The 10,455-nt window shown below is 39.9% G+C and overlaps 1 pseudogene; it reads right to left on the bottom strand.

The window, feature by feature from the left end:
• Nucleotides 1–2,102: 2,102 nt before the first annotated feature.
• Nucleotides 2,103–2,489, bottom strand: LOC137757027 (large ribosomal subunit protein P1 pseudogene; annotated as a pseudogene).
• Nucleotides 2,490–10,455: the final 7,966 nt, after the last annotated feature.

Raw genomic sequence — 10,455 nt, 5'->3', positions numbered from 1 at the left:
AGCCTGTACGCCATAACTACTGAGCCTGTCCTCTAGAGCCTGCGAGCCACAAGTACTGAAGCCCGTGTGCCTAGAGCCCGTGCTCTGCAACAAGAGAAGCCACTGCAGTGAGAAGCTCACACACCACAACAAAGAGTAGCCCCCACTCGCCGCACCTAGAGAAAGCCCACGCACAGCAATGAAGACCCAACGCCGCCAAAAATAAATAATAAATAAACAAATAATTTTATTTAAAAAAAAACAAATAAAAGAAGAAGGTAGGGACTTTGCCTGACTCCCTGCTATATCCCCAAGGCCTAGAATAGGCTGAACTCATAATAAGCATGCAATAAATATTTAAGTGAATTATCAATACATATAATACTGCATTTTAAATGCTTACACACAAAAAATTGCTTGCACATACCTCTTTCAAAACAAATGCCATTATTTCTTTAAGCTACATACCTAACAGAATTGCAGAGTTGAGGGTTAAGTGGATATTTAATTTAGTAGATAGCACCAAATTTTCCTCCATTCTCCAATAGAAGGAATCAGGGCTCCATGGAGAAATGGCTGACTCTAGGACTGGGGCATGGAAAATATAAGATGAGTCGGGAGCACCATAAAATTTTTTTTAATTATAAAAATCTGAACAAACATAAAAACAAAAACCCCCTGCAATTATAGAGGTATGTCAAAGGGATATAGGAGCCAAATGAAAGAGCTTCCAATGGCCAAATTTGAAACAATTTGAGCAACAAAATTATCATTGGATTATAATTCGAAGTATAAAATAAATATCAACAAATCCATACTGATATTAATAAATGATTGAATAAATAAATTAAAGGAGAGTACACAAATCTCTTGTACAGAATAATTCCCAATAATTTATGTAGATACTCTCTCAAGCCAGTGGAGCATAACTGCCCACTCCTTAAGTGTAGGATGTGCATAATGACTTCCTTATAAACAGTGGAGTTTGGAAAGAGAGAGAGTCGTGTTGCAGTAGAGAAACAAGCCAAACACTGCCTCAGCCAGGCAATCAAGGTTCACCTCATCAATGATAAATCATGTTGATAGCATGTACCCTTGGTATGACTTGGTATAACTATGGAAAATGCATCAGACAAACTCAAATTGAAGGATATTCTGCAACATATCTGACCGGACTCCTTAGAACTGTCAGGGTAGTCAAAAACAAGGAAGGTCTAAGAAATGGTCACAGCCAAGAGGAGCCTAAAGAGATATGACTAAAGATGATGTGGTGTCCTGGATGGGATCCTGGAGGAGAAAAAAGGGGCATTTAGGTTAAAACTAAGGAAATCTGAAGAAAATATGGACATTAGTTATTAATAGTGTATCGATATTGGTTCATTAGTTGTGATAAATGTACCATAGTAATACTAACAATAGGAAAAACTGGGTACAGGATATATAGGAGCTCTCTGTAATATTCTTATATATTTTCTGTAAATGTAAAACTATCCTAAAAGAGTTTGTTAAATGTTTTAAAAATACCCTATCAGGATGGCTATGATTAAAAAGACAAATAATATCGTGTGTTGGCAAGGATGTGGAGACGCTGGAACCCTCACACATTGCTGTGGGAAGATAAAACAGTACAACCTCTTTGGAAAACAGTTTGACAGTTCCATATAATGTTAAATATGGAGTTACCAAATGGTCCAGCAATTCCACTCCTAGGTATCTACCCAAGAAATGAAGACATATGCCCACACAAAAACTTGTACATGAATGTTCATAGCAGCATTATTCATAATAGCTAAAAAGTAGAAACAACACAAATATCCTTCAACTGGTGAAATAAACAAATATGGCTTACCCATACAATGGAATATGATTCAGCCATAAAAAGGAATGAAGTTCTGATGCATGCTACTACATGGATGAGCCTTGAGAATATTAGGCTAAGTAAAAGAAGCCAGTCACAGAAGACCACATATTGTATAGTTCCATTTATATGAAACGTCCAGAATAGGCAAATACATAGAGACAGAAAGTAGATTAGTGGTTGCCAGGGTATGGGGAAAGGTGGGAATAGGATGTGTCAGCTAATGAACACAGGATTTCTTTTTTTTTTTTTTTTTTGTCAGCAAAGAGCTCCGCTCTTTATTGAACGTGTTACTAAAGAGGTTTAGTCAAAAAGACCAAAGCCCATGTCATCATCAGATTCTTCACATTCTTCTTTCTTTGCTTCTACTTTCCTCAGCTGGGGCAGCAGTGGTGGAGGAGGCAGGACCTCCTGCTGGTGCAGGTCCACCAGCCCCCACATTGCAGATGAGGCTCCCAATGTTGACACTGGCCAAAGCCTTTGCAAACAAGCCTGGCCAGAAAGGTTCAACATTTACACCAGCTGCTTTAATGAGGGCATTGATTTTATCCTCCGTGACCGTCACCTCATCGTCGTGCAGGATGAGGACGGAGTAGATGCAGGCGAGCTCTAAGACGGAGGCCATGGTGCGGGCGAGTGCTAGGCAGGGGCTGCCCGGCGTGGTTCTAGTCGCCCGATGATGTGAGGGCCTCACCCCAACGCGGCCTTAGCCACCTAAGTGGCAGCTGAGGAAAGGGACAGGATTTCTTTATGGGGTGATGACAAGGTTCTAAAATTAGAATGTGGCAATGGTTGCACAACTCTGTGAATATACTAAAATCATTGAATTGTATGCTTTAAAGGGGTGAATTTTATGGCATATAAATTCTATCTCAAGAAAGCTGTTATCTAAGGGTGTTGATTTTGGGGGCTCTTTCTGTTGCTAATTTGTAATGTTATTGCACTGTGATCAGAGACTGTTACTCCTATGATTTCTGCATTTTTGCAGGCTAATAAATGAGTCATTTTGGCAAATGTTCTATGCGTATTTGCAAAGAAAACACATTCTATGTTTGGACAGGGTAATCTCATATATCTTATATATATATATGTATATATATATATATATTCAACCTTGTTGAGTAGTGTTATGAACTTCTGTATATCCTTACTTATTCACATGATCTGATGATTTCTTAGAGAAATATTTTACTTCAAATATGCCTGAAAGTCTGGCCAGCAACCCCAATCTTATCTCTTATTAAGTTATTCTGAACTATTTCAAACCTTCTCCACTTTTCTCAAATTTTTGCCACCCCTCCCCTAACCATCACATCCTACTTTATACATAAAATGGAAAGGAAGATGGGATTGCCTTCATCTGCCTGGTACCAAACATACAACTTGCAACTGTCTACCTTCATCCCGTTCCATTTAACTTTTCTCATTCTTCTAACAATAGAAGAACTACCCCTCCTTCTGAGACCCATTTCTCCACCTGCCCTTGGAATTCCATTCTTTTCCATTTTCTCAGAAACCTTGCCTTATCAATTATCCCTTTTCTCTCTTGATTCTTCAGCACCTCTCTCTCTCTGGAGTCTAATTCTTCTCTCCTTGAATCTGGGCTTGTCTTAGTGACTTCCTTAACCAAATAATGCAGCAGAAGTGATATTCTGGAATGTATAAGGCTAGGACATAAGAAGCCTTGCAGCTTCCACTTAGGCCTCTTGGAACACTTACTCTTGGACTCTTGAAGCACCATGTAATGTGTCTGCCTACCCTGAGTCCGTCCTTCTGTGAGAAGACCCAAGCTTGCCACGCGGAGAGGCTGTCTGGAGAAGAAGGTGTCCAGCCCGCCCCCAAATATTCTAGTTCTCAGCCATTCAAGTCATCCCAGCTGAGGCCCCAGACATCATGAAGCCAAAATGAGCTTGATGTGTTTTGTCTAAATTCTTGACCCAAATAAGCATGAGATATAATAATAATTATTATTACATTTTTGTGTTAAGCCACTAAATTTTGGGATTGTGTGTTAAGAATAACTAGAAAAGGATAACTAGAACGGGGACTTCCCTGGTGGCGCAGTGGTTAAGAATCCACCTACCAATGCAGGGGACGTGGGTTTGAGCCCTGGTCCAGGAAGATCCCACATGCCGCAGAGCAACTAAGCCTGTGCGCCACAACTACTGAACCTGCACTCTAGAGCCCGTGAGCCCACGTGCCACAACTACTGAGCCCACACACCTAGAGCCTGTGCTCCTCAACAAGAGGAGCCACCACAGCAAGAAGCCTGCGCACCGCAACGAAGAGTAGCCCCCGCTCGCCGCAACTAGAGGAAGCCTGAAGACCCAATGCAGCCAAAAATAATTAATTTAAAAAAAAAAGAATAATTAGAACGGTCAAAAATATTCCAATAAAGATGTTAAAAAAAAAAAAAAAAGAATCTGCCTGCCAATGCAGTGGACACGGGTTCGAGCCCTAGTCTGGGAAGATCCCACATGCCATGGAGCAACTAAGCCCGTGTGCCACAACTACTGAGCCTGTGCTCTAGAGCCCACAAGCCACAACTACTGAGCCCACGCGCCTAGAACCCGTGCTCCACAACAAGAGAAGCCACCACAATGGGAAGCCCGCACACTGCAATGAAGAGTAGCCCCCACTCACCGCAACTAGAGAAAGCCTGCGCACAGCAATGAATACCCAACGCAGCCAAAAAGAAAGAAAGAAAGAAAGAAAGAAAGAAAGAAAGAAAGAAAGAAAGAAAGAAAGAAAGAAAGAAAGAAAGAAAGAAAGAATATGTCTAAGAAGCTTGAGTAAATTATTAAGCTATTACTAAGAAGATCAAGCAGAATGAAACCATTATAAAAAATTAATAGCAAGGTGGAAATCAGTTTCCTGAGAGGGATCAGGGGATGGTGGTCAAGTGGGCAATTCTACTTTTGCTGTGTTGTGGTTGTTTTATAGTGAGAATGAACTCATGTAGTATTTTGACAAAAACTTTTTAAAGTTTGATAATATTTAGTGTTGCTAATGGTGTGGGCAATCAGTGGTCATTCTGAAGGTGGGTGTGTATGTGCAACATTCCTTAAGGGTAATATGGCAGTCTATCGAAATTTAAATATACCTTCTTTTTTTCTTAACATCTTTATTGGAGTATAATTGCTTTACAATGGTGTGTTAGTTTCTGCTTTATAACAAAGTGAATCAGTTATACATATACACATATCCCCATATCTCTTCCTTCTTGCGTCTCCCTCCCTCCCACCCTCCCTATCCCACCCCTCTAGGTGGTCACAAAGCACTGAGCTGATCTCCCTGTGCTATGCGGCTGCTTCCCACTAGCTATCTATTTTACATTTGGTAGTGTATATATGTCCATGCCACTCTCTCACTTCGTCCCAGCTTACCCTTCCCCCCTCCCCATATCCTCAAGTCCATTCTCTATGTCTGCGTCTTTTTTCCTGTCCTGCCCCTAGGTTCGTCAGAATCTTTTTTTTTTTTTTTAGATTCCATATATATGTGTTAGCATACTGTATTTGTTTTTCTCTTTCTGACTTACTTCACTCTGTATGACAGACTCTAGGTCCATCCACCTCACTACAAATAACTCAGTTTCGTTTCCTTTTATGGCTGAGTAATATTCCATTGTATATATGTGCCACATCTTCTTTATCCATTCATCTGTTGATGGACACTTAGGTTGCTTTCATGTCCTGGCTATTGTAAATAGAGCTGCAGTGAACATTGTGGTACATGACTCTTTGAATTATGGTTTTCTCAGGGTATATGCCCAGTAGTGGGATTGCTGGGTCGTATGGTAGTTCTATTTTTAGTTTTTTAAGGAACCTCCATACTGTTCTCCATAGTGGCTGTATCAATTAACACTCCCACCAACAGTGCCAGAGTGTTCCCTTTTCTCCACACCCTCTCCAGCATTTATTGTTTCTAGATTTTTTGATGATGGCCATTCTGACCGGTGTGAGATGATATCTCATTGTAGTTTTGATTTGCATTTCTCTAATGGTTAATGATGTTGAGCATTCTTTCGTATGTCTGTTGGCAATATGTATATCTTCTTTGGAGAAATGTCTATTTAGGTCTTCTGCCCATTTTTGGATTGGGTTGTTTGTTTTTTTTAATATTGAGCTGCATGAGCTGCTTGTAAATTTTGGAGATTAATCCTTTGTCAGTTGCTTCATTTGCAAATATTTTCTCCCATTCTGAGGGTTGTCTTTTCGTCTTGTTTATGGTTTCCTTTGCTGTGCAAAAGCTTTTAAGTTTCATTAGGTCCCATTTGTTTATTTTTGTTTTTATTTCCATTTCTCTAGGAGCTGGGTCAAAAAGGATCTTGCTGTGATGTATGTCATAGAGTGTTCTGCCTATGTTTTCTTCTCAGAGTTTGATAGTGTCTGGCCTTACGTTTAGGTCTTTAATCCATTTTGAGTTTATTTTTGTGTATGGTGTTAGGGAGTGTTCTAATTTCATACTTTTACATGTACCTGTCCAGTTTTCCCAGCACCACTTATTGAAGAGGCTGTCTTTTCTCCACTGTATATGCTTGCCTCCTTTATCAAAGATAAGGTGACCATATGTGTGTGGGTTTATCTCTGGGCTTTCTATCCTGTTCCATTGATCTATGTTTCTGTTTTTGTGCCAGTACCAAACTGTCTTGATTACTGTAGCTTTGTAATATAGTCTGAAGTCAGGGAGCCTGATTCCTCCAGCTCCATTTTTCGTTCTCAAGATTGCTTTGGCTATCCGGGGTCTTTTGTGTTTCCATACAAATTGTGAAATTTTTTGTTCTAGTTCTGTGAAAAATGCCAGTGGTAGTTTGATAGGGATTGCATTGAATCTGTAGATTGCTTTGGGTAGTAGAGTCATTTTCACAATGTTGATTCTTCCAATCCAAGAACATGGTATATCTCTCCATCTATTTGTATCATCTTTAATTTCTTTCATCAGTGTCTTATAATTTTCTGCATACAGGTCTTTTGTCTCCTTAGGCAGGTTTATTCCTAGATATTTTATTCTTTTTGTTGCAATGGTAATTGGGAGTGTTTTCTTAATTTCACTTTCAGATTTTTCATCATTAGTGTATAGGAATGCAAGAGTTTTCTGTGCATTAATTTGTATCCTGGTACTTTACCAGATTCATTGATTAGCTCTAGTAGTTTTCTGGTAGCATCTTTAGGATTCTCTATGTATAGTATCATGTCATCTGCAAACAGTGACAGCTTTACTTCTTTTCTGATTTGGATTCCTTTTATTTCTTTTTCTTCTGATTGCTGTGGCTAAAACTTCCAAAACTATGTTGAATAATAGTGGTGAGAGTGGGCAACCTTTTCTTGTTCCTGATCTTAGTGGAAATGGTTTTAGTTTTTCACCATTGAGGACGATGTTGGCTGTAGGTTTGTCATATATGGCCTTTATTATGTTGAGGAAAGTTCCCGCTATGCCTACTTTCTGGAGGGTTTTTATCATAAATGGGTGTTGAATTTTGTCGAAACTTTCTCTGCATCTATTGAGATGATCATATGGTTTCTCGGAAATACTTTTACACATGCACAAAGATATATGTTACAGGATGTTCATTGCTGCATGTTTGTAGTAGCAAAAAATTGGAAGTAACCAAACGTCCCAAAATAGGGGAATGGTTACATGAAATGTGGTATGTTTTTATTACCAAATAGTACAGGCTTTAAAAAGAATTAGATAGATCTCCATGTACTATCATGAAAAGATCTCCAATGTATATTAGGTTTAAAAAGCAAATTGTAGAACTATATGTACAGTAATGATACCATTTTTTAAAAAGACAGTAAAGCTTATTTGTATAAATATAAATATATATGTACATAAATGCTGAGGAAGGCTGTGCACCAAACTTAACAGTGAAGGGACACTTCTTCTCTTTATCCTATGTTCTTCTATATTGTTTTTGTATTCTTTTTTACAAAAATGTGTTTGTGTGTCATTTGTATAAGTAAACAAAACCGAAAGGTAACCATTAATAGTATATAAATAGTTCATAGAACTTCCCAGCCACTAATAGTTAAAAAAGAAGGAAAAAAGGAAATTCAGTCAGTCCAGCAAAAGTAAGGAAAGGGGAAAAAGGGACAAGACAGTGTGATAATTAGAATTTTTAAAAAATGACAGGAATATGTACATCCATATACAGTTGTCCCTTGGTATCCACCATGGATTGGTTCCAGGACCCCCTCGCCCCACTGCCCTCCCCCTTCCTCTCCCTCCCCCCTCCCCCTCCCGACACCTCCCCCCCTCCCCCCTCCCCCTTGCCCTCACCTCCCCCCCCCCCCCCCCCCGCAGGAATAACAAAATCCCCGATGTTCAAGTCCCTTACCTGAAATGGTATAGTACATTCCACCCTCCGGATCCACTGATGCAGAACTGGTGGATACAGAGGGCTAAATGTACTATGCTGCCCGCAAAAATGGTGAGGTAAATCTATGAATACTGACACGGAAATATGTCCATGATATAATATTAAGTGAAATAAAAGTCACAGAACAATTCACACAGTGTGAACTATTTTTTTAAAAAAGCAAAAACTCTGTATATAGCTAAATATATAGAAAAAGATCTTTAATTAACAAACTGTTAACTGAGATTACCTTTGGGGATTGGGGGGAGCTGTCACCTCATTTTGTAGTCAAAGGTTGTTGAGACCTGGACATATCTAAGTGTACAGCTGATCGTATTACTCCCTTCACTGCTTGAAGCCCTTCAGTGGGTTACCCATGACCTAATGGAGCGAATCCAAACTCTGGAGCATGACGTACAAAGTTTGTCATGATCTGAACCCTGCCTGTCTTCGTCTCCTGCCATCCGCCCTGTAGGCCTATTGCACATCAGTCACACAGCATGGTCATGCTTGCATTTGCTTAAATGGGCCATGATTTTCTTCATACTTCCATGTCTTTGTACACATTGTTCCCTTTTTCAGGTAACCCGTAGATTTCCAGATCTCACCATCCTGATACTACAAATTAAGTTCATATTTGTATAATTAATATACAAATAACAATTCCAAGCCCCCATCTTCTGGACCATGGGAAGTCTATTCTTCCACCAGTTTGGATGGCGATTCCTCCAGCTCCTGAGTAATTTCAGGGAATCCAGGAGAAATTCTTAAATGTTCCAAAAATCAGCCCTAGTTGTCGTTTGCCATCTCTTCCAGGTATTCATTCTCCAAACTGCTATGCTCTAGCATTCAACTGATCACCACTTGCTGTCTTTATACTTTTTAAAACTTTTTATTATATAATTTTAATATATACATAAGAATATGTGTGACATGTAATTTATGGAGCATAATAATAAAACAAAAATCCAAGAACCCATCATCAGCTTAAGAACTAGAACACTACCAATGCTTTTGAATCTACCTAAATTCTCCCCCTTTGCTTCCCCTAAAGCAGTCCCCTATCATGGATTTTGTGTTTATTATTTCCCTTCTATATTTTAAGTTTTATCACATTATATATCCATGAGTTTTCTTATTTTTGAGCTTTACCAAAAAATTACCAAATTGTATGTATGTATTCTGTGATTTGCTTTTCTCATGTAACATTATTTCTGTGATTTATGCATGTAACTGCAATTTATTTTTCAGTGCTGTGTAGTATTTTCTTGTGTGAATATACCACATTTAGTCATTCTGTCGAAGAATATTCTCTTGCCATTCTTTGAAGTCTGTGTCAAAGGTGATACAGACTAGGAACAGAAAATCCTTAGCATGTTTTGAATCACTTCGTCCTTTGTGCCACCACTAAACATTCTCCATGTATCTTTTTTTAGCACTTAGCGTATTTAAGAGCAAGGGTCAGCAATTTTTTTTTTAATTTTTATTTATTTATCTATTCATTTACGGCTGCGCCGGGTCCCCGCCTCCACGCAAGGGCCCTCTCCAGCTGCGGCAAGCGGGGGCCACTCTTCATCGCGGTGCGCGGGCTTCTCACTGTCGCGGCCTCTCCCGTTGCGGAGCACAGGCTCCAGACGCGCAGGCTCAGTCGTTGTGGCTCACGGGCCCAGCCGCTCCGCGGCATATGGGATCCTCCCAGACCAGGGCTCGAACCCGCGTCCGCCACACCGGCAGGCAGACTCTCAACCACTGCGCCACCAGGGAAACCCAGCAATTCTTTTTTCTGTAAACGACTAGGTAGGAAATATTTTACGCTCTGCGGGCCATATGGTCTGTTGCAGCTTCTGAACTCTGTTGTTTTAGCACAAAAGCAGCCACAGAAAATATGTAGATGAATGAGTATGGCAGTGTTCCAATAAAACGTTTTTTATAAAGATAGGCAGCTGGCTGAGTTTGGTCCATTGGCCATCATTTCCCAAACCCTGCTCTAGTTCGTCTGAATTCCTGTAGCATTGTCCAATATTGCAGTCATACGTGCATCTGTATCATCTCATTTCTTTCTCATTATCTTATTTCCCATGCCTCATCACCCCCTCCTCCTGCCCTTTGTGATTCTGAGCTCCTATATGTAATGATGAGCCCAACTTGTCCAATTGCTGAACCAGTGTGGCTCAAAGCAAGAATTATTATCAGTAGCCACAGCTCCAACAGCAAGTAGGGTATAGAAGTAAGGCCCAGTGCTAAGAGGCCTAGGAAT

Source organism: Eschrichtius robustus, chromosome X, assembly GCF_028021215.1.
Source record: "Eschrichtius robustus isolate mEscRob2 chromosome X, mEscRob2.pri, whole genome shotgun sequence".
Taxonomy (NCBI): Eukaryota; Metazoa; Chordata; class Mammalia; order Artiodactyla; family Eschrichtiidae; genus Eschrichtius; species Eschrichtius robustus.
This window is presented reverse-complemented; position numbering and strand designations above follow the sequence as displayed.